Source organism: Lactuca virosa, chromosome 9 (assembly GCF_052849685.1).
Source record: "Lactuca virosa cultivar CGN04683 chromosome 9, Lactuca_virosa_CGN04683_v6, whole genome shotgun sequence".
NCBI classification, from domain to species: domain Eukaryota; kingdom Viridiplantae; phylum Streptophyta; class Magnoliopsida; order Asterales; family Asteraceae; genus Lactuca; species Lactuca virosa.
The window spans coordinates 297,774,701-297,802,518 of NC_136434.1; positions in this window are offsets into that span (position 1 = coordinate 297,774,701).

The following is a 27,818-nucleotide window of genomic DNA, read 5'->3' on the forward strand; positions in this document are numbered from 1 at the left end:
GTCGGGCTAGACGTAGAAGGACTCGGCGAGTCCAGTCAATCAGAGAGTTGACTTTGACCAAGAAGTTGACTTTGACCAGTCATTTGACCTAAGGGGTATTTATGAGTACCTAATCCATGATTACAGATTTATAGCCGGAGGGTTACCGGTGCGGCAGCTAGGCGTAGGTTGAGCGGGTTTTCAGCAGCTACCCTCGAGGTGAGTTACCTTCCAGTAGAAGTGGGTCTAAGGCCACAATGCCGGCCCACTAGTAGGAGTCGTATGATAGATGACTGTTACGTTACATATTGCAAGGACTAAATAATTTACGTTACATATTGCAAGGACTAAATAATTTCAGAAGGTTGGGTCTAGCCCTGCTTCGCAGCTCTTGTCTGAGTCCAACCGTTGTAGGGTAGGACCTCTCATTCGAAGAATTATCTAGTCTGAGTAATATGTAATAGTATTCGCGAGCTAGTTAGGGAAAGAAAGCAGGGACTTCTTGTGCAGCTGATAGCAGAGAGTGAGATGGCGATTACTTAGGGCAAGCCTAGGACGAGAGTAGCACGAGAATCGCAGTATTAGTAGAAAGGACTTGGTTGAGTTGAGGCAATTCTTGAGGAAAGTACGGATAGACGTGGAAGGTAGTATGGGCCCGTACTACTGAAAGCGGAGGATCCGTACTCGATTCAAAAAGGGCCGAGACGAGACCGGGGACTTGTGATATGTATGTGAGCCTCGTTAGTGGAATATAGTTTGATGGTGGTTATGCTATGATTTGCAGTATGGTGACCACACGACAGGGAGCGGGAGGCTCAGGATCAGGATCGGGTTCGGGTTCAGGGTCCGAACCAGTTGATGAGGGTCTACGCGAGTTCATCGCGTCAGAGATTATCAGGGGCATCCTTGAGTCGACTCCCATCATCTTCGGGTCGATCAAGGAGGGTATTGTAGAGTTGATGGAGGATCGTCTCAGGGCGTTCAGGAGTGATATGGCGGCTAGCCAGTCAGGACCACACACACTGTCCTTTAAGGACTTCAGGGGCAGTGGTGCACCAGATTTCCATGGGGCGAAGGACCCCATTGCTGCCAGACGATGGATTGCAGACCTTGAGTCTGCACAACTGATCAGCTTCTGCCCCGAGGGGTCGAAGGTACGATTTGCAGCAGGGTGTCTACGTGACAAAGCTAGAGATTGATGGGAGTCGGTTTGTGACTCTTTGGGAGCCGCGGCCATTGAGGCTATGACATGGCCGGACTTTGTGACACGATTCAGGACGGAGTTCGCGCCTGTGGTGGAGCTCCAGCAGTTGGCACGGGAGTTCTTGGATATGAGGCAGACGACAGAGACAGTGGCGGAGATCACCGCCAAGTTTCGGGAGAGGGCGTTACTGGTACCTCAGTACGCGGGTGATGAGAACATGAGGAGGACCCGCTACCACGACATGCTCCGAGCCGACATCCGGGAGCATGTGAGTTTTTCAGCTTGCCCTACCCTGGAGTCCATGATTGCCAGGGCAAGGGAGAGGGAGATTGATCTGGGTCACATTCTGAAGAGAAAGGCTGAGGAGGGACATATGACTGGGGCTTCGGGGAAGAAGCCCAAGGGATCAGATCCGGGCCCAAGAGGCCCACCGAGTCGTAGCCGCTGCAGGAAATGCGGCAAGTCGCATGAGGGACCATGCAGGTTAGGATCGTCAGGCTGCTACAAGTGCGGCAAGACGGGGCACTTTAGCAGGGATTGTACTGCTCCTACTCCGGTATTTCAGACGTCCGAGTTGCTGTGTTTCCACTGCAACCAGAGGGGCCACAAGAGGGTCAATTGCCCTCAGTTGACAGCAGCAGCGCCAGTACAGGCGCCAGCTCCAGCGACCCTGCGGATTACGGATGGCCGGCAAGGCAAGGCAGAGGCTCCGGTGGTGAGGAGCCGGGCATTTCAGCTGACAGCCGAGGAGGCACGCGCTGCACCCGATGTGGTGACGGGATCGTTCCATGTGAACGGTATTCCAGTCCAGGTGTTGTTTGATTCGGGGGCTACCCGATCCTTTGTTTCTCTTGCACTTAGCAAGAAGTTTCCTGAGTCCTCGGGCATGTTAGATTGCCCTTTAGAGGTCGAGATTGCGGACGACCGGTCGGTTGCGAGCATCAGAGGTCTTCCGAGATTGTGTATTGAGGTTGTTCGAAGAGCGGTATTTGGTTGACCTAGTTCCCATTCCATTGTGGGGAAACAAGGTCATTATTGGTATGGATTAGCTGAGTCCCAATGGGGCAGTGATAGATTGCGCGCATCAGTTAGTACGAGTCAGAGCCCCAAGTGGGGGAGAGTTAGTAATTCAGGGTGAGAGATCACAGCAAGGGCCAGCCTTCTGTTCGGCAGCGAGGGCAAGGCGTTACCTTCAGCAGGGTTGCGCAGGATATGTCGCATATGTCATGGACACCCGGGAGGCGGGTAAGGCGACGGTGGGCGATGTGCCCGTAGTACGAGAGTTCGCGGATGTATTCCCCGAGGAGCTGCCTGGGATACCTCCGGAGCGACAGGTGGAGTTCAGGATCGACCTAGTCCCTGGTGCGGCTCCGATAGCCAAGGCACCGTATCGGTTGGCTCCTCTTGAGATGCAGGAGTTGTCTACACAGCTTCAGGAGCTGTTAGACAGAGGTTTCATTCGACCGAGCAGTTCACCCTGGGGAGCCCCGATTCTGTTTGTGAAGAAGAAGGACGGGTCGCATCGGATGTGTATCGATTATAGGGAGCTGAATAAGGTAACGGTGAAGAACCGCTACCCACTCCCGAGGATTGACGACCTCTTTGACCAGCTTCAGGGAGCATCTTGGGTCTCCAAGATAGATTTGCGTTCAGGGTATCACCAGGTGAGGTTCAGAGAGGAGGATGTGCAGAAGACGGCATTTCAGACACGTTATGGCCACTATGAGTTCGTGGTGATGCCTTTCGGGCTCACCAATGCTCCTGCCGCGTTCATGGACCTCATGAACCGCGTGTGTAGACCGATGTTAGACCGGTCGGTGATAGTATTTATTGATGATATCTTGGTTCACTCCAAGACGCGAGAGCAGCATGAGGAGCATTTGCGAGAGGTTCTAGAGAACTTGAGGAGGGAGAACTTGTATGCCAAGTTCTCCAAGTGTGAGTTCTGGTTGCGCGAGGTGCAGTTTCTTGGGCACCTTGTCAACCAGAACGGGATTTCGGTGGATCTGGCCAAGGTGGAGGCCGTGATGAGATGGGAGGTTCCGAAATCTCCATCTGAGATTCGGAGTTTCCTGGGATTGGCTGGTTACTATCGGAGATTCATCCAGGATTTTCCAAGAATGCAGGCAGCATTCGAGACACTGAGACAGAGATTGTGTGAGGCGCCAATCTTAGCCTTGCCAGAGGGCATGGAGGATTTTGTTGTATACTGCGATGCGTCTACCTTAGGTTTGGGCGCAGTATTGATGCAGAGAGGGCATGTCATCGCCTACGCGTCGAGGCAGCTGAAGCCTGACGAGGCGAACTACCCCACGCATGATTTGGAGTTGGGGGCCGTTTTGTTCGCCCTCAAGATTTGGCGTCATTACCTCTATGGGGTTCGCTGTACGATTTACACGGACCACAAGAGTTTGAGGTACCTCATGGACCAGCCAAATCTGAATATGAGGCAGCGTCGGTGGCTTGATGTGGCAAAGGATTACGATTGTGAGATCCTCTACCACCCAGGGAAGGCCAATGTCATGGCCGATGCGCTTAGCCGCAAGGCAGCACCGATCAGGGATATCTGTTTGAGGATGACGGTGGTGACTCCGCTTCTGGAGCGGATCCGGGAGGCTCAGCAGGAGGGTATGAAGGAGGAACATCGGAAGAGTGAGCGGATTGTGGGACAGGTTTCCTCCTTCGACCATGACAGCAGGGGATTATTGACATTACACCGCAGGGTGTGGGTTCCATACCTCGGAGGCGTGCGCCAGGTTCTGATGGAGGAGGCGCACAAATCCCGATTCTCCATTCATCCAGGGGCAACGAAGATGTATAGGGATCTTCGTCTGGACTATTGGTGGCCCTGCATGAAGCAGGATGTAGCATGGTACGTTGAGCGGTGCCTGACCTGCAGGAAGGTCAAGGCCGAACACCAGAGACCGCACGGCAAGTTGCAGCTGTTGGATATCCCGCTGTGGAAATGGGAAGACATCACGATGGATTTCATCACCAAGCTTCCCAGGACCGCGCGGGGAGTGGATTCGATATCGGTCATCGTCGATCGGTTAACCAAGAGCGCCCACTTTATCCCGATTCAGGAGAGCATCTCGGCCGAGAAATTAGCCGATATCTACATCAGAGAGGTTGTGGCACGGCATGGGGTGCCAGTTTCAGTGATTTCGGATAGGGATGTGCGGTTCACTTACAGGTTCTGGAAGAAGTTTCATGACGAGCTGGGTACTCGTCTGCATTTTAGTACAGCCTTCCACCCGCAGACGGATGGCCAGAGCGAGCGGACCATCCAGAATCTGGAGGACATGCTGCGGGCGTGTGTTTTAGACTTCGGTGGTAGCTGGGATACCTATCTTCCTTTAGCCGAGTTTTCATACAATAACAGCTATCACGCGAGTATTGACTGTCCTCCCTTCGAGATGTTGTACGGGAGGAAGTGCACGACCCCGATATGTTGGGGCGAGGTTGGACAGAGAGTCATGGGGAGCACCGAAGTAGTGCTCAAGACGACAGAGAAGATTCAGCAGGTCCGGAGCAGGTTTCAGACTGCTCAGAGTCGGCAGAAGAGTTATGCCGATAGACGCCGATCGGACTTGGAGTTCCAGGTTGGGGATATGGCTCTCCTGAAAGTGTCGCCTTGGAAGGGCGTCATCCGATTCAGGAAGCGGGGCAAGTTGGGTCCCAGGTATATTGGACCGTTTAGGGTTGCAGCCCGAGTGGGCAAGGTGGCATACCGGCTGGATCTACCAGCCGAACTCAGTCAGATCCACAGAACTTTCCACGTCTCCCAGCTGTGGAAGTGCCTGGTGGACGACTCAGCGGTGGTACCTTTGGAGGACATCCAGGTTGATGACAGCCTGAATTATATCGAGCGGCCTGTGGCTATCCTAGACCGGAAGTCGAAGGAACTGAGGAACAAGAGGGTGGAGCTAGTGAAGGTGCAATGGCAGCACCGGAAGGGCTCGGAATGGACTTGGGAGCCCGCGGATGAGATGGTGGAGCATTATCCGGAGCTGTTCCGGGAGGGAGCGACAGACTTCGAGGACGAAGTCTAAAATAAGTGGGGGAGATTTGTAACACTGGATTCCTGGTACGATTTTATTTAAGTATTTTCTTAAATTTTTGCCATGAACTCGGCGAGTCTGCGTCCCGACTCGCCGAGTAGCAGCGAGGTGGACACGGGATTTAAGCTGGGAACTCGGCGAGTCGACATATGGACTCGGCGAGTCCACCTGTCTGGATGAAACTCTATTTTCAGACATTGCACCTTATTTTACCCATTCTAAAACACCCATTTCGTCCCATTTTCCTCCCAGAGAGCAGTAGAGAACAACCCTAGCTCCTTTAGTGTTCTTGAGTGATTTTGATCTTCCAAAGAAGGTTTTGGAGCTTAGAAGAAGAAGGAGGAAGTTGGAGTGTTCCAGAAGTGAAGGTAGATCCGAAATCTACTCTGGGGAAGGCATCAAATCAGGTAATAAAACCCTTACTTTGCTCATTAGCTCTTAGGTTCCTTTTTGTCTCCAATGGTTGATCTTCAAGCCTTAAAACCCCCAGATTTCGTGTGTATATGTGATAACCAGACCCTAGGAACTAAGACCCATGAGTTGGATCAGTTGCATGTCTCAGATTTGGCCAGATTGGGTGAAGAGTCGAAGGGAACTCGGCGAGTGCCAAAGTGCACTCGGCGAGTTCCATGAAGATGGCCTTAGACTTGACGAGTTGGATGAACAACTCGGCAAGTCCTATGAAGATTGCCTGGTACTCGGCGAGTCGTTCTTCAAACTCGGCGAGTCCCTTGAATATAGCCTTGAACTCGGCGAGTTGTTCTTCAAACTCGGCGAGTCATATGAATTGTCACTAGGATAAGAAGGGTTTAAGTGTAGGAGGTCCAACCCTTCGTAGTCGCACGTGGAATTAGCAATTTAACGTGTAGCTATAGTCCCAGAATCTCCAAATCTCCAAGGTTGATGTTCTGATGGAAGATTGGAGCGAATTGTGAGATCTGTTCGTCGGACTCGGCGAGTCCCCCCTTGGACTCGGCGAGTCCTGTCGCGGGTTTGTTAGTTGTCCCCGTTTAGCGAGTCAGGCTGACTCAGTGAGTGGGAACAGGGACCCGATGAGTCAGAGTCGGGCTAGACGTAGAAGGACTCGGCGAGTCGCTATATGGACTCGGCGAGTCCAGTCAATCAGAGAGTTGACTTTGACCAAGAAGTTGACTTTGACCAGTCATTTGACCTAAGGGGTATTTATGAGTACCTAATCCATGATTACAGATTTATAGCCGGAGGGTTACCGGTGCGGTAGCCAGGCGTAGGTTGAGCGGGTTTTCAACAGCTACCCTCGAGGTGAGTTACCTTCCAGTAAAAGTGGGTCTAAGGCCACAATGCCGGCCCACTAGTAGGAGTCGTATGATAGATGACTGTCCGTGTGATAACCACCTAGGTTTGTTACTACCTGATATGCTTTATGTGCTAGCAGATTATGATGTATGGGTTATATGATATGTTATTATGTGGTAGTAGTAGTAGGGGGTGAAACAGTCCCCGATCCGGTCGACAGGACCGAAGGGGTAGGCCAGCACCCAGATATGCTAGGCAGTATCCGGTCGACAAGACCGAAGGGGAAGGTCGGGCACCCAGAAATGCCCGGCAGACATGTATGCTATGTGATTGTATGGTATGAGGTTCGTTGGGGGAACTCACTAAGCTTCGTGCTTACGTTTTATAGTTTTGTTTTCAGGTACCTCTTCAGCTAGGGGAAAGGAGCCGGCGCGTTAGCGGCATATCACACACACTCTTGTTTCCGCACTATGGATTTTCTGGGATGTACTCTGAATATTTTACTATGGTGTTACCGGTTTTCAGACATGAATTAATATTATGAATGTTTTGTAACGATGTTTTTATGTATTAACCTAATTTAAAAATGAAAGTTTTAGCTGGTATTTTTGGGATGTTACAGAGCCGGTGGAAACTACTAACTGATTCGATGCCTAAGGGAGAAGCTAGTAAGAATTCTTTGGAGGATTTTCTGGTGCAGCTGAAAATGCAATACTGCTCTGAGCAGGATCTTCTGAAAATCAACAATGAGTTCCAGAATTTGAAGAAGGGAAAGATGAGCGTCACTGAATACGCTGCTAGTTTTATGGAAAAGATGAAGCTTGTTCCTTATCTAGTTCCGACTGAACTCTCCAAGGTCAACAAGTTTGCCCACGGATTACCAGCGGATTTTGGTCCGATGGTCAAGCAAGCAACCACTTTGAAAGCCGCCATCTGGGCTGCTAAGAATGTTGAGACCCAGATCAGAGAGAAGGGTTTGGAGAGGTCAGAAGTTGGCGAAAAGAGAAAGTTTGAAGGAACTTCAGGTTCCAACAAGAAAAGCAAATTTTCAAAGTCTAAGAAGTTTGGAGGAAGAGGAGGAGGCGAAGCGAAATGGTGTGAAAAGTGCAGGAAAAAGCACTCTGGGAAATGTAGTGAGGAGGTGACTTGCTACAAATGTGGAAAGACTGGGCATTATGCCAATGAGTGTCCGTCCAACAAGAGGGTATGCTTTGGATGTAACGAGGAAGGGCACGTTTTGAAAGACTGTCCGGAAAAGAAGGACGCAACAAAACCCAACATTCCACCAAAACCGAAGGCGAGAGCCTTTCAGATGACACTTGAAGCTGCGAAAGATGAAGCTGATGTCGCTTCAAGTACCTTTCTCATAAACAAATTGCCTGCCCAAATTTTATTTGATTCTGGAGCCAGCTACTCCTTTATTTCGCATGAATTTGGTAGAAAACTAGCTTTGCCTGTCGATAGACTAGATAATGATTTATTAGTCGAAGTTGCTAGTGGTAAGTTTGTACCTGTTAGCCATCGCATTAAAAACATCTTCATTGATTTGAATGGGAATAAGTTCCATGAGGAATTATTACCTATCGAGCTAAATGGTTTCGACATCGTGCTGGGAATGGATTGGCTTAGCACCAATGATGCCGAAATATTGTGCAGAAAGAAGATAGAAAAAGTAAACCTGCCAGGGAAAGAGTCATTTATGGTGTATGGGGACAAACGCAAAGTAAATTCTGGAATCATTTTCACAATGAAATCCATAAAGTGTTTGGCCAAGGGATGTACATCATATCTGGCATTCGTGATCGATGCAAAGAAGGAGAAAAATGAGGTACATAGTATACCAGTGGTGTGTGATTATCCTGAAGTATTTCCCGAAGATCTTCCTGGATTACCGCCTGATAGACAAGTGGAGTTCAGAATAGACTTGTTACCAGGAACGACGCCAATAGCAATGGCACTGAAACATCCCAAAATACGACCCAAAAAGTTTTGTTTTGATATTACTAAAAATCACATCATCGAATGTCATATGTACTAAAAACCATAGACTGAGTAACTCAAAGTCAAAGTAATTGTGTCAAAACAAACACTGTGTCAATCATATCAAATATCTGAATAAAACTCCCAGGATAAAGCTGAAGCTGTGGTGTGTGCGATGCCATCATCCCGAGCTCTTCCCTTTGCTAGCGGAAGTACCTGAAATCAAAACTGAAACTGTAAGCACAAAGCTTAGTGAGCTCCCCCAGACTACCACATACCATACAATAACATATAAAGCAACTACTGGCCCTTGCCCACTTCATAGGACCGAAGTCCGGAAACTACATCGGACTGAAGTCCGGAACTAACCAGGGCCTTGCCCTCTGCATCGGACCGTAGTCCGGAAACTGCATCGGACCGAAGTCTGGAACTAACCAGGGCCTTGCCCTCTGCATCGGACCAAAGTCCAGAAACTGCATCGGACCAAAGTCCGGAAACTAACCAGGGCCTTGCCCTCTGCATCGGACCGGAGTCCGGAACTGACTGAACATAGCATAGCATAATCACAACTACTAGCATAAACACATATACTGCATACTGCATCGGACCGAAGTCCGGAGCACTTAACACATAACCATGCCTGAGTCACAAAGACATCAAGCATACTGAACCACTGCATCGGACCGAAGTCAGGAACTACTACTAACTAAACGGGCCGGCATTGTGGCCGTAGACCCGTTCCTACTGGAAGGAAACTTACCTCGTAATGCTGGCTGCTGAGATGCTAAATCTGAAACTGTCTGACTGTTGCTCCGGAACTCCCCGGCTACAAATCCCATAAACACTTAATCAGATACTGATAACTGCTCTCAAGGTAAAATGACTATTTTACCCTCGGTCAAAGTCAACATCGTGGTCAAAGTCAACTTCCTGGTCAAAGTCAACTTTCAGTTGACCGGACTCGCCGAGTTGGGTGGCCAACTCGCCGAGTCCCTATCATCCTTTTAATCCTCTACCCGCTTCTGCTCGTCGAGTTTGGCAAAGACTCGACGAGTTCTTCTTCGACACTAACAGCGAGTCTAACTTCATCCGACTCGCCGAGTTGTATGAACAACTCGTCGAGTTCTCCTTCATCATATGAACACGTCCTGTATGTGACTCGCCGAGATGTATGAACAACTCGTCGAGTCTGTTCTTGAGGCAAGAAGATTGCCTTGGACTCGCCGAGTCACGGCGTGGACTCGCCGAGTCTCCTGCATGCCAATACTATCCAGTCGATTCTAGTCGATTATAGTGCATCCATTTCGTAGATATGGGCTTATAGGGCTGGTTTTGCACGTAAAGTTTCCAACTTTACGTGCATGCACACGAGAATGGGGCTAAAACCCCAAAATCATCCAACACTAAGCACTTAGGGATTGGAACAAGGCTATATCTGCATAAAGGTAGCTACTCTGAGCTCTTAGAGCTCAATAACATCCAGATCTATGGTTCCCATCCTAAGGAGAGTTCAATCCTCGAGTTTGAATCATATAAAGCTCCAAAAGAGACATAAACAAGCATAAAAGAGGGTTTAATGGAAGAATAAGCAAGGTAGTAACTTTATTACCAAAATATGAAGCATATGGAAGCTAGTTCTTGGATCTCCTTTCTCTTCTATTGATCTTCTTTCTTTCCTTCTCTTCTAAAATTCCCAAGCTATCACAAAACACTCAAGCTCAACAATGGGGACTAGGGTTTTACAGAGAAATGCTATAAAGGTGCTGGAGGCTGGGGTGGGAGGCTATAATGACGTTTAAATAGGGTGCAAACCATTGAAATTAGGGTTTCATCCAGACTGGCAGACTCGTCGAGTCCAAGAATATAGACTCGTCGAGTCGCCTATTAAAGATGCGTGCAAATCCCGTCTCTACTCGACGAGTCGGGCTACTGACTCGTCGAGTACCTCTTAAGAAAGGAAACTACTATATTTAAATTACATACCGGAAATGGGGCGTTACAATTCTCCCCCAGTTATCTTAGACTTCGTCCTCGAAGTCTGCTGTTGTTGAATCCAAAAATAACTCTGGATAATGCTCCCTCATTTCCTCCTCAGTCTCCCACGTCCACTCTGAACCCTTCCGGTGCTGCCACTGCACCTTCACTAACTGAACCACCTTGCTCCTCAAGGTCTTCGTCTTCCGATCTAAGATCACAACTGGTCTCTCGATATAATTCAGGCTACTATCAACCTGAATATCCTCCAATGGTACCATTGCTGACTCATCCACCAAACACTTTCTTAACTGAGAAACATGGAAAGTGTTGTGGATCTGGCTAAGCTCTGCTGGAAGATCCAACCGATAAGCAACCCGACCCACCCGGGCCAAAACCCTAAACTGACCAATGAACCTGGGGCCCAACTTGCCCCTCTTCCGGAACCTGATAACACCCTTCCAGGGTGATACCTTCAGGAGGACCATATCGCCCACCTGAAACTCCAAATCCGAACGCCTCTTGTGGCGTAACTCTTCTGCCGACTCTGCGCAGTCTGCAGTCTGCTACGGACCTGCTGGATCAACTCTGTGGTCTTGAGTACCACCTATGTACTCCCCGTGACTCGCTGACCGACCTCACCCCAATAGATTGGGGTCCTGCACCTCCTCCCGTAGAGCATCTCGAAGGGAGGTCGGTCTATACTGGAATGATAACTGTTGTTATACGAAAATTCTGCTAACGGAAGATACGAATCCCAACTGCCACCGAAATCCAGCACACATGCCCGAAGCATGTTCTCGAGAGTCTGAATCGTCCTCTCGCTCTGTCCATCATTCGGAGGGTGGAAAGCGGTGCTGAAATGGAGACGAGTACCCATATCGTCATGAAACCGCTTCCAAAACCTGGAAGTAAACCGAACATCTCGGTCTGACACCACCGAGACAGGCACTCCATGCCGTGCCACTACCTCACGCACATAAATATCAGCTAGCTTCTCGGCCGATATACTCTCCTGAATCGGTATGAAATGCGCGCTCTTGGTCAGCCGATCCACTATGACCCAAATCGAATCAACTCCATGTGCGGTCCTGGGAAGCTTAGTGATGAAATCCATGGTGATATCATCCTATTTCCACACGGGAATGTCTAACGGCTGCATCTTGCCGTGGGGTCTCTGATGCTCCGCCTTGACCTTCCTGTAGGTCAGGCATCTCTCCACGTACCAAGCTACGTCCCGCTTCATGCAGGGCCACCAATAATCGGGTCGAAGATCTCTGTACATCTTCGTTGCCCGTGGGTGGATGGAGAACCGAGACTTGTGAGCCTCGTCCATCAACACCTGCGGTACTCCGCCCCAGTACGGTACCCAGACTCTCCCATGAAGGGTCAATAATCCTCGACTGTCATAGTCAAAGGAAGCTACTCGGCCCACGATCCTCTCACACTTCTGCCTCTCCTCCTTCAGGCCCTCAACCTGTGCCACCCTAATCTGCTCCAACAATGGAGTAATCACTGTCATCCTCAGACAAATATCCCTGATCGGGGCAGCTACCGCCTTGCGGCTCAGGGCGTCGGCCACTACGTTGGCCTTGCCCGGCTGATAAAGGATCTCACAATCATAATCCTTTACCACGTCTAACCATCGGCGCTGCCTCATGTTCAGATTCGGCTGATCCATGAGGTACCTCAAACTCTTGTGATCTGTGTAAATGATACAGCGGACCCCATAGAGGTAATGTCTCCAAATCTTGAGAGCAAACACTACTGCCCCCAACTCCAAGTCATGTGTCGGATAGTTAGCCTCGTGAGGCTTCAACTGTCTAGAGGCGTAAGCTATCACATGGCCTCGCTGCATCAAAACCGCTCCCATACCTGTGATCGAAGCATCACAGTAGACTACAAAATTCTCTACTCCCTCTGGCAGGGTAAGAATTGGTGCCTTGCACAATCTCTGTCTGAGGGTCTCAAATGCTGCCTCCTGCTCAGGCCCCCAGCGAAACACCACCGACTTCTTGGTCAGTCGGGTGAGCGGAACTGCTATCTTGGAGAAATCCTGAATGAATCTCCTATAGTACCCTGCCAGTCCTAGGAAGCTCCGAATCTCAGATGGAGACCTCGGGACCTCCCACTGCATCACGGCCTCTATCTTGGCCGGATCCACTAGTATACCCTTCTGGTTGACGAGGTGTCCAAGGAACTGCACCTCGCGCAACCAGAACTCGCACTTAGAGAACTTCACGTAAAGTCTCCCCCTCCTCAGCGTCTCTAGCACCTCTCTCAGGTGCTCCTCATGCTGCTCCTGAGTCTTGGAATAAACCAAGATGTCATCAATGAACACTATCACAGACCGATCCAGCATCGGTCTGCATACGCAGTTCATGAGATCCATGAACGCGGCTGGAGCGTTGGTGAGCCCGAACGGCATCACCACAAACTCGTAATGACCATAGCGGGTCCTAAAAGCGGTCTTCTGCACATCCTCATCCCTGACCCACATCTGATGATATCCTGACCGTAGATCAATCTTGGAGAATCAAGATGCTCCCTGAAGCTGGTCAAACAAATCGTCTATCCTCGGGAGTGGCTAACGGTTCTTCACCGTTACCTTGTTCAGCTCCCGGTAATCTATGCACATACGGTGCGACCCATCCTTCTTCCTCACGAAAAGGATCGAGGCTCCCCACGGTGAACTACTCGGCCTGATGAAACCCTTGTCTAGCAGCTCCTGCAGCTGCGTAGACAACTCCTGTATCTCTGGAGGAGCCAGCCGATATGGTGCCTTGGCTATCGGAGCCGCACCCGGAACCAGGTCAATCCGAAACTCGACCTGTCTTTCCGGAGGTATCCCAGGTAAGTCCTCAGGGAATACGTCCGGATACTCTCGCACTACTGGTACATCGTCAACTAACGCCTTACCCTTCTCCCGAGCAGCTATAACATAGGCGATGTACCCTGCGCAACCCTGCTGAACGTAGCACCTCGCTCTCGCTGCTGAACAAAGAACTGGTCTGCGCTATGGCCTCTCGCCCTGAATCACTAACTCTCCCCCACTGGGAGTGCGAACCCTCACTAACTACAGCTCACAATCAATGACTGCCCCATTGGGGCTCAGCCAATCCATACCCACTATAACCTTATTCCCTCTCAGGGGAATAGGTACCAAGTCCACTGAAAACTGCTCATTAAATAACTGCAGTGAACACCCCCTATGCACTCTCGCGACTCTGACAGTCCTGTCATCAGCTATCTCAACCTCGAGTGGACAATCCAGCTCCCTCGGAGCTCTACTAAACCTCTTGCTAAGCGCAAGTGAAACAAATGATCGGGTGGCCCCCGAATCAAACAATACTGTAGCTGAAATGCCGTTCACTAAGAACGACCCTATACAAAAATACATAATCATAAGAAACAATCATTAATAATAAAGAGATGAAGGGAAGATACATACCCGTCACCACATCAGGAGTCGCTCGCGCCTCCTCTGCTGTCATCTGAAAAGCTCTACTCTTCGCCACTGGCGCCTCACTTCGGCCCTGACGGCCGTCTGTAATCCTCAAAGTTGCAGGGGCAGGTGCCGCCACCTTCCCTGCTGCTGCCAAACTCAGACACTGGAACTTTTTATGTCCCCTCTGATTGCAATGGAAGCAAATCAGATCAGATGTTGCGGTAACAGTGGGAGTAGCTGTACAATCTCTGCTCATGTGCCCGGTCCCGCCGCACTTGTAGCAACCGTGACTCCCTGCCTTGCACGCCCCATCGTGCAATCTCCCACACTTGCCACACCGACTGTGGCTCTGCTGTCCTCTAGATCTGTGATCCGATACCTTGGGCTTTTTGCCCAAACTCCCTGTGCCAGATGCCGCCTCTGGCTTCCTCTTCTTCTCCATCTCCAAATCTATCTCTCTATCACGAGCCCTCGCAATCATATCATCCAGCATTTTACAGCTGGACCGGCTCAAAAACTGGTGGATATCACTCCGCAACATCTCATGATAACGGGCCTTCTTTATTTCCTCATCAGTTGCGTACTGAGGAACGAGAAGATCCCTCTCCCTGAACTTGGCGGTAATCTCCGCCACTGTCTCTGTAGTCTGGGTGAGATCCTGAAACTCCCTGGCTAACTGCTGCACCTCAATAACCGGTGCAAACTCGGCTCTGAACCTGGTAGTAAAATCAGCCCAGGTCATCGCATCAAGAGCTGCGTCATCCCCGATAACATGCCCGATCTCCTCCCACCAATTTCGTGCCCTATCCTTCAGAAGACAGGATGCTAGTCTGACCTTGTCCCCCTCAGGACATCTGCTGGTGCGGAACGCATTGGCGACATCCGCCAACCACCTGGTACTCGCAATGGGATCCCGTGCCCCATGGTAGTCCGGAGCTCCACAAGCCCGAAACTCCCTGAAGGTGAGTGTGCGCGACCCCATCATGGCCGCTACCTCAGCACGGAAAGTGCTCAACCTCTCGTCCATCAGCTCTAAAATGCCCTCCTTGATCGAACCGAAGATCACAGGAGTCTGCTCAAGTATGGTGCGAGTAACCTCTGAAGAAAGGAACTCCCTGGTCTGCTCATCTAGATGCTCGGCCTCCGGGCCTGATCTTGATCCCTCGCCGGCTCCTGAACAGCCGGCTGCTGGCCTAGGGCGTAAAACCACCATTCTGAAAACACATCATGACAAACGTCAGAAACACTGATAAATCTCGAGGGATCGCTACTACTACAAGTTTCCTGGTCTCATCTCAGCCTTCCTCGATTCAAGTACGGATCCTCTGCTTTCAGTAGTACGGGTCCATACTACCTTCCACATCTATCCGTACTATCCTCAAGAACTACCTTGACTCCACCAAGTCACTTCTACTGCTACTGATCTCTGCTACTCTTATCCTAGGCTTGCCCTAGGGAAATCTTTGACTCTACCCAAAACCAGTCCTCAGCTGCTGAAGGCCTCCTTGTAATGCCAATTAATCATCACCTGAATACCACCACATGCGACAAGGCTCAGATAATCCTTCGAGTAAAAGACTCGTTCCTACAACGGTTAGACTCAAACGAGATCTGCGCAGTAGGGCCAAATCCAGCACTCTGAGATTATTCAACCCTGATCACATGTGATGTGACGTATTCACCTAATAGATAACTCCCATCACTCAGAGTCCCACAAAGCACGAAGCAAGCAGCATTTGGACATAGGAAACTACTCAAGCAAATCTATCCTCACAACGAGAAAGTGTACTAGCATACAATGCTAAGCTCATACTATCAGGCATAACCTAAATAGGCTATCCTACTGCTGTCTACTCAATACTAGCATGCAATTCTCATAAAGCTGAAACACATATAGCAGGCACATAAGGCATCCTCCTAGATCCTTAGTCCTATTCTAGCATGCTGTTCTACTGAAACTGAAACTGATAATCATAACATAAACTTGTATGGGTAATTTGGGAGTACTTACTTGAGCTCGGCTGATCGCATGCACCACACCCTTTTTCTCTTTTTCAAAAAACTCTTTTCTTTTTAAGTTTTTTTTTTCAAAAATTCTTTCGAAAACATTTTTCTTTTGAAAATCTTTTTACCATTTCCGTAGTATGAGTCCAGTCACACCCGAGAGTGTGCCTGAATCCCTCAAACCAAGGCTCTGATACCAACTTGAAACATCCCAAAATACGACCCAAAAATTTTTGTTTTAATATTACTAAAAATCACATCATCGAATGTCATATGTACTAAAAACCATAGACTGAGTAACTCAAAGTCAAAGTAACTGTGTCAAAACAAACACTGTGTCAATCATATCAAATATCTAAATAAAACTCCCAGAATAAAGCTGAAGCTGTGGTGTGTGCGATGCCATCATCTCGAGCTCTTCCCTTTGCTAGCGGAAATACCTGAAATCAAAACTGAAACTGTAAGCACAAAGCTTAGTGAGCTTCCCCAGACTACCACATACCATACAATAACATATAAAGCAACTACTGGGCCTTGCCCACTGCATCAGACCAAAGTCCGGAACTAACCAGGACCTTGCCCACTGCATTGGACCAAAGTCCGGAAACTTCAGCGGACCGATGTCTGGAACTAACTAGGGTCTTGTCCTCTACATCAGACCGTAGTCCGGAAACTGCATCGGAGCGAAGTCCGGAACTAACCAGGGCCCTACCCTCTGCATCTGACCAAAGTCCGGAAACTGCATCGGACCGAAGTCCGGAAACTAACCAGGGCCTTGCCCTCTACATCGGACCGAAGTTCGGAACTGACTGAACATAGCATAGCATAATCACAACTACTAGCATAAACACATATACTGCATACTGCATCGGACCGAAGTCCGGAGCACTTAACCCATAACCATGCCTGCTTCACAAAGACATAAAGCATACTGAACTACTGCATCGGACCGAAGTCCGGAACTACTGCTAACTAAACGGGTCGGCATTGTGACCATAGACCCATTCCTACTGGAAGGAAACTCACCTCGAAATGCTGGCTGCTGAGATGCTAAATCATAAACTGTCTGACTGCAGCTCCGGAACTCCCCGGCTACAAATCCCATAAACACTAAATGAGATGCTAAATCTGGAACTCTCTCGGTAAAATGACTATTTTACCCTCGGTCAAAGTCAACATCCTGGTCAAAGTCAACTTCCTGGTCAAAGTCAACTTTCAGTTGACCGGACTCGCCGAGTTGGGCCGCCAACTCGCCGAGTCCCTATCATCCTTTTAATCCTCTACCCGCTTCTGCTCGTCGAGTATGGCAAAGACTCGACGAGTTCTTCTTCGACACTAACAGCGAGTCTAACTTCATCCGACTCGCCGAGTTGTATGAACAACTCGTCAAGTTCTCCTTCATCATATGAACACGTCCTGTATGTGACTCGCCGAGTTGTATGAACAACTTGTCGAGTCTGTTCTTGAGGCAAGAAGATTGCCTTGGACTCACCGAGTCACGGCGTGGACTCGCCGAGTCTCCTGCATGCCAGTACTATCCAGTCGATTCTAGTCGATTACAGTGCATCCATTTCGTAGATCTGGGCTTCTAGGGCTGGTTTTGCACGTAAAGTTTCCAACTTTACGTGCATGCACACGAGAATGGGTCTAAAACCCCAAAATCATCCAACACTAAGCACTTAGGGTTTGGAACAAGGCTATATCTGCATAAGGGTAGCTACTTTGAGCTCCTAGAGCTCAATAATATCCAGATCTATGGTTCCCATCCTAAGGAGAGTTCAATCCTCGAGTTTGAATCATATAAAGCTCCAAAAGAGACATAAACAAGCATAAAAGAGGGTTTAATGGAAGAATAAGCAAGGTAATAACTTTATTACCAGAATATGAAGCAGATGGAAGCTAGTTCTTGGATCTCATTTCTCTTCTATTGATCTTCTTTCTTTCCTTCTCTTCTAAAATTCCCATGCTATCACAAAACACTCAAGCTCAACAATGGGGACTAGGGTTTTACAAAGAAATGCTATAAAGGTGCTGGAGGCTGGGGTGGGAGGCTATAATGACGTTTAAATAGGGTGCAAACCCTTGCAATTAGGGTTTCATCCAGACTGGCAGACTCGCCGAGTCCAAGAATATAGACTCGTTGAGTCGCCTACTAAAGACGCGTGCAAATCCCGTCTCTACTCGACGAGTCGGGCTACTGACTCGTCGAGTACCTCTTAAGAAAGGAAACTACTATATTTAAATTACATACCGGAAATGGGGCGTTACAGGCACCATACTGATTAGCACCAACAGAGATGAAGGAGCTTATGACACAACTTCAGGATTCATTGGACAGGAATTATTGGACAGGAGTATGAGAATGTGCATAGATTACAGAGAGCTGAATAAGGCAACGATAAAGAACAAATATCCACTGCCAAGTATTGATGACCTGTTCGATCAGCTGCAAGGCTCAAGCTATTTTTCAAAGATCGACCTAAGGTCAGGATATCATCAGCTAAAGGTGAGAGAGAAGGATATCGAGAAGACTGCATTTAGAACACGATATGGACACTACGAGTTTTTGGTTATGTCGTTTGGACTAACCAATGCTCCAGCAGCATTCATGGATTTGATGAATAGGATTCGTAAACCATTCCTCGATATATCCGTGATAGTGTTCATAGATGACAAGGGATTCATCAGACCGAGAAGTTCACCATGGGGAGCCCCGATCCAGTTTCTGAAGAAGAAGGACGGGTCACATCGCATGTGTATTGATTGCCGGGAGCTGAACATGGTGACGGTGAAGAACCGTTACCCACTCCCGAGGATAGATGATTTATTTGACCATCTTCAGGGAGTATCATGGTTCTCCTAGATTGATCTACGGTCAGGTTATCACCAGATCCGAGTCAGGGACGAGGATGTCCAGAAGACGGATTTTAGGACTCGCTATGGTCATTACAAGTTTGTGGTGATGCCGTTTGGGCTCACCAATGCTCCATCCGCGTTCATGGATCTCACGAACCGAGTGCGCAGACCGATGCTGGATCGGTCTGTAATAGTTTTCATCGATGATATCTTGGTTTATTCCAAGATTCAGGAGCAGCATGAGGAGCACCTGAGGGAGGTGCTGGAGACACTGAGGAGGGAGAGACTTTTCGCAAAGTTTTCCAAGTGTGAGTTCTGGTTGCGTGAGGTGCAGTTTCTAAGGCATCTCATCAACTAGAAGGGTATTCTGGTCGATCCGGCCAAGATAGAGCCTGTGATGCAGTGGGAGGTTCCGAGGTCTCCAACTGAGATTCGAAGTTTTCTTGGTCTAGCGAGTTATTACATGAGATTCATCCAGGATTTCTCCAAGATCGCCGTTCCCTTGACCCGACTGACCAAAAAGTCAGTGACATTCCGCTGGGGGCCTGAGCAGCATGTAGCAGTTATGCGAGGCACCAATTCTGACATTCCCGGTGGGAGTTGATGACTTCGTAGTTTACTGTGATGCTTCGATCACAGGCATGGGAGCAGTTTTGATGCAGCGGGGTCATGTCATAGCTTATGCATCAAGGCAGCTGAAGCCTCACGAGGCTAACTATCCGACACATGATTTAGAGCTGGGGGCTGTGGTGTTCGCCCTCAAGATTTGGCGGCATTACCTCTACGGGGTCCGTTGTACCATCTACATGAGGCAGCGTCGGTGGTTAGACGTGGTAAAGGATTATGTTTGTGAGATCCTTTACCACCCGGGCAAGGCCAATCTGGTGGCCGACGCCCTGAGCCGCAAGGTGGTAGCGGCTCCGATTAGAGACATATGTTTAAGGATGACAGTGATCACTCCACTGTTGCAGCAGATTAGGGAGGCACAGGTTGAAGGCCTGAAGGAAGAGCGCCAGAAGTGTGAGAGGATTGTAGGCCGGGTGGCCTCGTTCGATTATGATAGCCGAGGATTGCTGACCCTGCATGGGAGGGTCTGGGTTCCGTAATGGGGCGGAGTACGGCAGGTTCTGATGGATGAGGCCCATAAGTCGAGGTTCTCCATCCATCCTGGGGCGACGAAGATGTATCGAGATCTTCGCCCTGATTACTGGTGACCCTGCATGAAGCGGGACGTAGCATGGTATGTGGAGAGGTGCTTGACCTGCAGAAAGGTCAAGGCTGAGCACCAGAGACCACACGACAAGATGCAGCCGTTATACATTCCCGTGTGAAAATGGGAGGATATCACGATGGATTTCATTACCAAGCTTCCCAGGACCGCACGAGGAGTAGATTAGATATGGGTCATCGTCGAACGGTTGACCAAGACGCTCATTTTGTCCTGATCCAGGAGAGCATATCGGCCAAGAAGTTTGCCGAGATTTATGTGCGTGAGATAGTGGCACGACATGGGGTGTCTGTCTTGTTGGTGTCAGACCGAGATGTCCGTTTCACTTTCAGATTTTGGAAGCGTTTTCACGAGGAGATGGGTACTTGTCTCCACTTGAGCACCACTTTCCACCCTCAGACAGACGGACAAAGAGAGAGGATGATACAGACCCTAGAGGACATGCTATGCGCATGTGTTTTGGATTTCGGTGGCAATTGGGATACGTATCTTCCGTTAGCGGAATTTTCGTATAACAATAGTTACCACGCCAGCATAGACCGACCTCCCTTCGAGATGCTTTATGGGAGGAAGTGTATGATGGGTTTTGAGCACTACATCATTCCTATGGTGTACATGCAAACCCTAATAGCTTTGGATCTAGTTTGTCTAATGAACATGCAATTCATTATCCAAAGCCATAAACCCTAGATCTATCATATAAGAGATGAAATAAGGGTTTAGTAATTACCTTTGATTGTTATATAGCAATAACAATCAATCCTTGGCTTCAGAAAGCTTAGTGCCTCAAGTGTTGCACCTCTAATGGAGTCACAAACACCACTAAGCAACTTGGATGAAGAGGGAGGAGAGAGGAGGCACCAAAAACGCCTGGAAACCCTAAAGGATTAGTTGTCCACGTTTTTGGGGCTTAAGGGCTCCTTAAATAGGTAGGCAATTAGGGTTATCTAACAAGGAAACCCTAATTTGACTGCTTAAGCTCTAAGCAGCCCATGGACCCCTTCTGGAACATGCCTTGGACGATTACTAATGGGCTTCCCCATAGAATTCGTCCAACCTATTATTCCAAGGTGATCCATATCCCAATTATGTAATTATCTTATAATTACACAATAAGTCCCTTAAGTTTAATTAATCTCTTTTAGCCACAAAATTAATTCTTAATTAATTCTTGACTAATATCAATTAAACATTATGATTTCTCCTTTAATATATTATTCTTATAATATATTAATAAATCATAATTAAACCTTCATCTCCTTAATTCATTCTACATATTGCTATGGTGAAGGCAACCCAAAAGGACCATGCTCATAATCGGGTCAAGTACATACCAAAATAGTTATGGACTTAGACACTAATCCAACAGTGTAGGACCCCAATCTGTTGGGGTGAGGTCGGTCAGAGAGTCATGGGGAGTACTGAAGTATTACTCAAGACTACATAGCGGATCCAACAAGTACGGATCAGGCTTCAGACTGCTCAGAGTCGGCAGAAGAGCTACGCCAATAAGAGGCGTTCAGACTTAGAGTTCCAGGTGGGCGACATGGTCCTCCTGAAGGTGTCACCCTGGAAGGGTGTCATTCGGTTCCGAAAACAAGGCAAGTTGGGCCCCAGGTACATCGGTCCGTTGAGGGTTTTGGCCCGGGTGTGTCGGGTTGCTTACCCGTTAGACCTTCCAGCAGAGCTCAGCCAGATCCACAACACTTTCCATTTTTCGTAGTTGCGGAAGTGCTTAGTGGATGATTCAGCAGTGGTACCCTTTGAGGATATTCAGGTTGATTACAGCCTGAACTACATCGAGCGGCCTATAGCTATTCGTGACAGGAAGTCGAAGGGTTTGAGGAACAAGAGGGTGGAGTTGGTAAAGGTGCAATGGCAGCACTGCAAGGGTTCAGAGTGGACTTGGGAGGCCGAGGAGGAGATGAGGGAGCACTACCCAGAGTTGTTTTCAGATGCAGCAGACTTGGATGACGAAGTCTAAGACAAGTGGGGGAGTATTGTAATGCTTGGTTCCTGGTATGCACTTAATTCATTTATTTATTCATTTTGGAAAGGCTACTCGACGAGTTGGTGGCCCTAACTCGTCGAATAAAAGGCAGTATATGCGCGGGTTTTAAGTGAGATACTCGACGAGTCGGAGACCTGACTCGACGAGTAGGACAGGCTGGATGAAATCCTAATATTTAGGGCTTGCACCCTATTTAAGCATCATATCTGGCCTCCATCCCAAACCCTAATCTCGAAACCCTAATCAACCTTGATTGATCTTGAGTTATTTCTTGCCATTTTTGTGATTTAAAGCTAGAAGAAGGAAGCAAAGGCTTGGAGCTACAGAAGGAAGGTTGAAGATCCAGAGCTAAGGAATCATTTTTGTCTTCATAGAGGTATAAAGCTTATACCTTGGCTGTTATCCACTTAGATCTCCTTCTTAGCTTGTATGTTGTCATTTTTGGGCCATTTCCAAGGTCACTCTGAGATTTGAACTCTTGGGGATGAAAGGACTTCAGCTCTGGGCACTCTTGAACTTTAGAAGCTCAAAGTTGCCACCTTTATTCAGCCATGAATCCATTCTATGACTTAGACATTCATTTTGGCTTGTATTGGGTGTTTTAGCTTCATAACACCATGCATGCACGTAAAGTTAGCAACTTTACGTGTAATGCTAGTCTAAGGAGTCCAGATCTATGAGTTAGAAGCATTGGAATAGATTAGAATCGACTGAATGGATATGTCACATGGAGGACTCGACGAGTTGTTCTTGGACTCGGCGATTCGGGTCGTGAAACCTAACCCCTTCTTTGGTTGTGAGTGAAACCATTGAGTTTGACAAGATTAGGACTCGGAAGCTGAAGAAATCGACGAGTCCAAGGAGGGACTCGATGAGTTAGAGTCGATATGTCCCGATGTTATGACAGGAAGAACTCGACAGGGACTCGACGAGTTAACTTAGTTGACCACGGGTCTGAGTAGTACATGAACTCGCCGAGTTGGGAGATGACTCGACGAGTTGGGGTTGACTGGGAGTTGACCTCGACTTTGACTTTGACCAGGATGTTGACTTTGACCAGGGGTAAAATGGTTATTTTACCCTGAGAAGGATTATCAGATTCTGACTAAGTATTATTGTGATATTGATAGTTGGGGAGTCGTTGGAGCAGCTATCAGATATTCCTCACCGCGAGTTTTTGCAGACAACCTTGCGAGGTGAGTTTTCTCCAGTAGGAACGGGTCTAAGGCACCAAGGTCGGCCCGTTTAGATAGCAGTAGTTCCGGACCACGGTCCGATGCCAGTCGGGGCCCAAAGTAGGTTTATATGTTTTTCCAGATTCCGATCCGATGTCGTGGCGGTCCATAGGAATGCTTGTATGCTTGTATGCTTGATGTCTTTGTGATTCTTGCATGTGTTTATCCGATGTCGTGGCGGTCCGATGCCGGGCGGGGCCCGAGGAATGTTTACATGCTAGTATTATGTGCTTATGTTATATGTTTGTTGATATATATATATATATATATATATATATATATATATATATATGTATACCGAGATCTGCTCGATGCCGGGTGGGGCCCGATGCTGGGAAAGCCGATGTCGAGCTTGACTCGATGTAGCAGGGGCGGGGCCCAAGACATGTTATGTAATATGTGTATGGTATGTGGTAGTTCGGGAGACTCACTAAGCTTCGTGATTACAGTTTTCAGTTTTGGTTTCAGGTACTTCCACTAGCAAGGGGAAGGGCTCGGGATGATCGCATGACATACACCACAGTTTCAGCCTGGGATGTTTAGACTCTAATATTTTTATCATATGATTTTGATACAGTATTTGATATGATGTTTTTGAGATACACGAATTATGGTTTTTATATATGAGGATGGTTGACTTATGGTTTATTTAATGATTTTTAAAAAAAGAAATTTTTGGCCTATATTTTGGGATATTTAAACATGCGAATCACATGTAATTCAGATGTGATTCACTTGTGATTTACATGTGAATTACATGTGATATACATGTGAATCACATGTAATTCATATGTGAATCACTTATGATTTACTTGTGAATTACATGTGATTCATATGTAAATTACATATGAATCATATGTAATTCATATGTAAATCACTTGTGATTTACATGTGAATTACATGTGAATCACATGTAATTCATATGTAAATCACTTGTGATTTACTTGTGAATTACATGTGATTCATATGTAAATTACATATGAATCACATGTAACTCATATGTGATTTACATGTGAATCACATGTAATTCATATGTGAATCACTTGTGATTTACTTGTGAATTACATGTGATTCATATGTAAATTACATATGAATCACATGTAACTCATATGTGATTCACTTATGATTTACATGTGATTTACATGTGAATCACATATAATTCATATGTGAATCACTTGTGATTTACTTTTGAATTACATGTGATTCATATGTAAATTACATATGAATCACATGTAACTCATATGTGATTCACTTGTGATTCATATATAAATTACATATGAATCACATATAACTCATATGTATATTAAATCGAAAGTAGAGGGTAAAAATCAAACTAATAAAGATGTTGAATTTACAGTGACATGAAAGTCAGATTCAGATACAGATGTAAGCTATGGAATTGGAATTGGAATTCTGAATTCCAAAAGATGAAGGAATATACCAAATATCTTCCTCTTTTTTTCTCAACACCGACAAGAAGATATAGAAAAAAATAACATAATGTATGATTATTTTGATGTTGAAACTATATAATTCCCTAATACACCTATTGCCTATGCATTTGTATGTTATGCAGAGTACATGGATCTCACCTGAACCATTCAAGATTTTTCCAACTCTCAATTAAATTAATAATTAACAACTCCTAAGATAGTTGCAATTAACTACAAAAATCATAACAACTGTTGTTTAAGAGTGACACAAGTAAAAATTATGCACAAACTTACTTTACTTACTTCCCCCTCCTTGTCGAATTGGCTTGACTGAACTTGTGGCTTAACTAAACTTGTAACTTTATTGTGGTCAAATGTAAATGATTTTTAATCAATAATAAAGTAACGCAGAGTGACCAAAACCATATACTCTTCATAATTGAAAAACGCAGAGCTGTCGTTGTTTATTTTTAATCCAAGTTAAGAAACATCAAAATTTAAAAAACATCCAGATAAAGAATAAAAAAATTTTAAAAACACAAAGCGCATATGATATTTGTGATTTCTTAATGCTTTTTATATTACCTGATTGTAGTTGTAGGCACTTGATGGTCGGAGTTTTCATTTCCATTTATTGGTGGTTATATCGTGGTGTAGATCCGGTTAGGTCGATTTGGCAATAGATGCTTGTACGATCAAATACTTGATCGACTTAGGATCGTCTTCTCTAATCAAAGGCCGATTTGGCAGTGGAAGCTTCTCTAATCAAATACTCGATCGATACAAAATCATCTTCTCTAATCAAATTTTCGATCGACATATTATCATTTTCCCCAATTGGATATTTGATCGGATCTACTATGGATAAGGAATTGACTTCTCGGTCAGATCTTCAATCAACATGGAAGGGCGGGAGGCGGCGATTGAAGACGACAACTTCTGTTTCAGATATACGAGAGAGCGGTAATATTAGGTCATTGTAGTGGAAGACGACAATGAAGAGGGTGGTAAGGCGATGTAGGTGGTGGCCGTTGACGAGGTAGGGGTGGTCGTTGGAGGGGAGAGAGAGAGAGAGAGAGAGAGAGAGAGAGAGAGAGAGAGAGACTAATTTAGGGATTTTATATTATTATGATTTCTTTTTTATTTTTTATTTAATTATTTGCTATTCCAGATTTATCCTTGTGGTATAATGATAAAAAACTAAAATGTCTTTATATTCACTCATATTTAGAAAAATGTCATGATCAATCCGAGCCATTCAATAATTCAATCCAACGTTCTACTTTTAGTTCTCGGATTCTCATGAATATATGAGTTCTTAAATGATCACCCATCTCTCTCTCTCTCTCTCTCTCTCTCTCTCTCTCTATATATATATATATATATATATATATATATATATATATATAAACAAATTATTACAAGATATATTTATAATCCAAGATTATCTTTCCAAAATATATTTATAGAAGAAAAAAAAACTTAAACATATATAATGACATAAGAAACTATGTTGCATTGATATAGGATATACTAATAATTATAACTTGTACAAAGATTATGAACATATCCTAATTACTACACATCTTGAAAATGGATTATTTATATGAATTCAGAGTTTTTTTTTTCCTTCTCATATTCCTTTAATTAAGCGTTGCATCTTCAATAGATGATTTATTCTGAAGACAGTATCATTCTTATATAAAACTACTTCGAATGAAAAGATCGTATATTGTGACAAAAGTGGAAGACATTCTAAAAAGCTTAAGATAAATTATGATTGATTTATTTGTTTTTTGTTTTTTATTTATCATTCTTCAACATAACTTTCATTGGGTATTCATGTGTCTCCTAGATATTGACATATGGAGTTGAGATGTTTTTTGGATTCGCATTTTGATTTTGATAGATATTCTTATTTAAATAACATGTTAATGCTTTTTGTCCTTATGCCAACAATTTTAAATGATTTTATAATTTTGGTATGTGTTTAATTACTTTAGTCGATGATAGATAATGACTATACAATTATATTGATTTTATTAAATTTTAATAATTTTAATAAAATAAATTAACATTAAGCATCAATAATCGTTAAGTTGTTGACATTTTATACTTCAGTTCCCTTTTGTCCTCATCCTTTAACCTTAAATAGTTTGTTATTTTCACTAAGATGAGAAAGTAATACTATAATTGATATTATAAGAATAAAATATATACATAAAAACAAAATAAAAGCTTGCCGTTTGTCATTATTAATAGGAAATAATACAATGTAACAAAAAAAGCAGTAGAAAAAGTCAGAACGTACATCACCTCACACCCACCACAAGCCGAGGTCGGGCACCATACGCCATGCATACATTTTCTCACCTCAATAATGCCACCATTATTGTGGGTCTCTAGCTACCTTCTTTACAGCCCTTTTCTTCCTTCATCATTGCTTCCTTCTTTTACATACTATTATTACTATGAGAGTTACAACTGTCGTTTTATATAAGTTTTTTTAACAGACAAAGATTTATTAAAAAAACATAGGAATGTGACAGAAAATAACATAAGGCATCAAAAAGCTACAGTTGGGATCTTTAATCCATTCCGCCCTTTTAAGAAACGCGTGATAGTATTAAAATGCTAGTAAGGCTAGCTCCTCAGACCGGTCTCGGCAACAACCTCCGCATGCTCGGCGAACACCGGGCTGAGCACTCGGCATTGCGAACTCGACTATGCAACTCGGCGATTGTTTACCGATGAGAGAGAACATTTACATTTTTTTACCTATTTATTATTCAAATTCCTTTTTTTTCAAAAATTACATTCTTTCCAAAAAATACCAAATTTCAAAAATATAACCGTTTTTTTTTCTTCAAAATTTCAAATTTTAAACACTCAATCTTCAGCTATAAATATCATCATCCTTGTTCATTCTCCACCCCATTCAAATCTTCTTATTTCAATTCTCTTTAACTTTCTTATTTTTCATATTCTTCTAAATCTCATCATTAAAAATGACTTGTGTTTGGCCTCCTGGAGAAGAGATGTTACCGTTCGTTTATGGGTTGATGTAACAGAATACCCGATCCATAATGACATCCATGCGACTACTTTTTGGAGGCGAGTTACCGACAAA